Here is a 4,111-nt window from a genome sequence, read left to right as displayed (position 1 = left end):
CTTGGATCAATTGGACCCCAGCCCTGTGTGCTCTCTACCATGCTCGCCTCCTCTCGGCACCGGTAGAACGGACCACCAAGAGCAGACTGGAGCCTCCACCTTTTCATTCACGATGTGCTCCACGTTCAGGAAGGCTTCGCTTCCCTAGTCAGACATTGTCTGGTATTTTCTCTTTTACAAGCAGAAAAGACCTCTTCTATTCATAATTCCTTAAGACTCGGAGAGCGGACCTAGGGCTTTTCAGATCCCCAGGACACAGGATGACAACTATGTCCATTTTACAAATTTCAAAAAATTCATCCAAGACCTAGCATGTATTAACGGAGTCAGTAGGATGTTAACATCTGACAATATTAGCTGAGGCTGATGTCTGACGCTCCGGCCAACCTCTGACTGTCCGCGGCCGCGAGGGTATGAAAAGTGTTACATGTATTTAGACATATTGGGAGGAGAAGTACAAAGCGATCATCTGTTTGCATCCCCCGCCCATATGTGGCCACAAATGGAACGCATTGAAAAGGTCACCAGGGGTCAGGAGATTTAGTGAACGGGGCACAATACAGCCTTGTGGTCCACTTTATTTCCTCCTATAAAATATAGGTTGAGATAAACGAAAAATCCCTCAGATTTGGTTTTATAGCTCAAATTCATAAATTCTCTGCATTCATTAGAAAGCGATGGGCTCTCTGCACCCACTTGAAAAGCTCGCATCCCCGGGGACAGATACAGAATATTAAAAAAAAATCCTGATCAAAGAAATATTGCTTCTCCCTGCCTTTCATTGAGCAGATGTGCAATGCGTCCCGAGAAAGAAATAGAAAAATTCCTGAGTGATTTATTTGATGAACCTAGTTTTAACCGAGGTTATTGCACGCCTGATATCATGACGGGGATTATTAGTTTCCAGTTGAAAATGACCAGAGAGTCCCGTTCACTTCATCAATATGGCCCATTTATAGGTTGTCAGGGAGGCGACGTCGGGCAGCCACGGCACTTTGTCTTAGAGTTATTTCTCTATTAGATGGCTGCTGTCTTTATCATGAAGACTTCTCGCTATTTAAGAAAACCCAGACCAGAAAGATATGTCTGCTCCCTCCCAGCGTTTAAGACATTAAAAGCAGATGCATCACTTAGAAAAATGAGTCTTTTATTCAAAAGCCCCGCTGCCACAGAAGAAGGCATTTGCCACAGAAAAAATGCAAACAAATACTATGCCCCTCTCCCCCCAAAACCTCACTTTTTCTAGGAAGAAAGTTGACTTTTGCTTTTGCTGAAAAGAACACTTTGTATAACCCAAGGGTTCCCAGATTTAGTAAAGCAACAAAATTACGTTTACAGTTAAGGTTGGGGGCAGGGAAGCTCTATACGGGATTGCCAAGTAATCTCATTAGTATCCCTCCACAAATGTATATATTGTCTCCGTAATTCTATGGAGAAAGGACATTTTCATGCACACACACACAATTTTAAACAACATAGACATTGAAAAAGAACGCAATCGCCCTATCCAGTGTTGTTCAGTGGTTAGAGCATCGTCCCAGGGGCCAAAGGGTCTCGGGTTTGATTCTCGGTCAAGGGCATGTACCTTGGTTGCAGACTCCATCCCTGACTGATGTGTCTCTCTCACACCAATGTTTCTCCCTCTCTCTCTCCCTCCCTCCCTCCCTCCCCCTCTCTCTCTCCCCCGGTTTCCTCCCCCCATTCTCTTTAAAAATCAATAGAAAAATATCCTCAGATGAAGATTTAAAAAAAAAAGAAAAGAAAAAGAACACAACCTCAGGTCAGTCTTTCTCGCTAGCAGAGAGGCCAAGGTGCTCGCTCCACAGACCAAAAGAGCTGTGGTTACTGCTCAGCCCTGGTCTGCAGATGGTCCTCAGAAACCAGTGGAAAATCCGGTAAAATCTGTGAGGAGCGACACGGATGAGGGGTGGAAACTGCTTGTTCTGAAAGTTTTTATAACTCCGTAACACTTGTCCTAATTGTCACAGCAGTGACAGGAATAGTGCCAGTAAGAATAATAAGTAGGTACTATTTATTTATTAAGTATATATTAGATGTCGGCTTCTTGCTCTATGCTTGACATGCTGGTTTGTTTTCGTTCTTGCAACAACTTGTCAGTATTATTATTGCCACTTGACGGACAGGCAAGTGTGACCCAAGGGCACCGGGTGGTCAATGATGGGGCTGACAGTCCACCGCAAGGCCCAGGCCAGAAGCCAGCGCGATAACCAGCCCGCCCTGCCTCCTTCTGACTACGCTCCACTGGGCTTGTGTGTCTGTGGGTCCATATCTCCCACATGTGCTTGGTGTCCTGTTTTCATCTTCACATCCTCCACACGCAGTGCAGTGCCTGGCCAATAGTAGACACTCAATCCCTATTTCTAAACAAACAAATAAATAAATGAAGGCTTTGAGCTTGGGAAATTTGTTTTTGAACATAGCATGGTGTGAAGCTTAAGTGAGATCATATATGTACAATGCTTACAACGATGCCCAACGTAACATAGGGAGCCCTTGATATACGTGGGTGACCTCCATGAGAAGAAATCAGCTTGGAGAAAGATGTGTGGGCTTGATTCGGTGGAGAAGTGCCGGCCTCCCTGCAGAGAAATCTTCACACGGGGCATCGTCTCCAAAAGGATTTAAAAAGTCAGAAATGATCACTCACAAGGTGGGTGCAATGGGTGGAGGGGCTCAAAGGTACAAACTTCCAGTGATAAAATAAATAAGTCATGAGGATGTAATGTACAGTATGGTGAGTATAGTTAAAAGTACTGTATTGTATATTTGAAAGTTGCTAAGAGACTATCTCTCCTAAGTCCTCATTACAACAGAAAATGTTCTGTAGCTATGTGTGGTGGTAGATGCTAACTAGACTTTTTGTGACTGTATTGCAATATACACAAATATCCCCGCAGCATGTTGTACACCTGAAACTGATATGTGTTCATTCTACTTCCGTTTAAAGAATTTCCCTTGAAAAAGAAATGACAACTTATAAAAGGTCCATACATATCACTTTTTTATGCTCTCTCTATCTCTTTTTAGTTTTTATTGATTTTTTAGAGAGCGAAGGAGAGGGAGAGAAACATTGATGTGAGAGCACAACATGAATGGGCTGCCTCCAGCACACCCCCACCAGGGAGGATCAAGCCCGCAATCCGGGCACGTGCCCTTGACTGGGAATCGAACTGGCAGCCTTTTGGTGCACTGGGTGATGCCCAACCAACTGAGCCACACTGGCCAGAGCTGCTCTTTTTTTGCCATATAACATTATAACATATCCTTATATTATATACATCACATATGCCATATGTGATATATATGTAACATAATGCCCCTTATATCATGGACAAAAGATTGCAAGCTAATAAAATAAAAACAAACTGCAAGCCCTTCTTGATGAAAGGATTTTTTAAACAAATCTTGTTTCCTTGGGCCCCACAAGAAAATTATAAGGGGTTGAAAATGGGGGTTCTCCTGGATATAAGATAGAAATGCAAACTCTTCCTTATTTGCAAAACTGGGTTGACCAGTGCTGGTTAGAAAGAGTTCCCTGGTCTTCTCTGTGGAAAGCCTTTATAGATACAGTCTGAAGCTCCAGCTTAGAAATTAGTGTTGTATTCGGCTCCACCGTGCCGGCATTGTGAATCAGACAGTGACAGGAGCGCAGGGCCCTTGCGCTATTCTCCCAGAACTTCCCCAGACATCGCCCAAGGTGGTAATGAGAAAACGATTACAATGAGACCCATTCGTCTCTGATCTCTGCACCCTAAATTACCAGGGGGCCCAGGGACAGTCCTTCCCGAGGCACCCTCTGGGACCAGGCCGGGAAGGTGACATCCTTGCTGTTTCTTATTTCAGTGAGTGACACTCCCTGCCTCTCCTGGACAGATGTTTCCCTGAGCAAAGCAGCTCCGGCTGCTGAAATGATTTCTAAGTCTCTTCCATCAGTAGGATTGGGAGGACAAGGAGGCTGGCTAGCCTTCAACCCTTCAGGTGAGTAAAAAAGTGTTGAAAGTCAGGGTTACCACTATAGCAGCAGAATTCATAAATGACCAGGTTACACTGTGGATAACAACTTCATTGGATTTTGCCTTATAGAGATTAC

General features: G+C 44.2%; 1 long non-coding RNA gene across 1 annotated transcript in view; it reads left to right on the top strand.

The window, feature by feature from the left end:
• Positions 1-2,607: 2,607 nt before the first annotated feature.
• Positions 2,608-4,111, top strand: part of LOC102239553 — a 2,099-nt gene continuing 595 nt past the window's right edge. The window contains exons 1-2 of the long non-coding RNA XR_314345.1: positions 2,608-2,671; positions 3,865-3,999. This is a non-coding gene — a long non-coding RNA (uncharacterized LOC102239553). The remainder of the gene's footprint in view (positions 2,672-3,864; positions 4,000-4,111) is intronic.

This window comes from Myotis brandtii, unplaced genomic scaffold (assembly GCF_000412655.1).
Source record: "Myotis brandtii unplaced genomic scaffold, ASM41265v1 scaffold604, whole genome shotgun sequence".
In the NCBI taxonomy this organism is placed as follows: Eukaryota; Metazoa; Chordata; class Mammalia; order Chiroptera; family Vespertilionidae; genus Myotis; species Myotis brandtii.
Note: the sequence above shows the minus strand (reverse complement) of the source record. Positions and strands in the feature narration are given on the sequence as shown.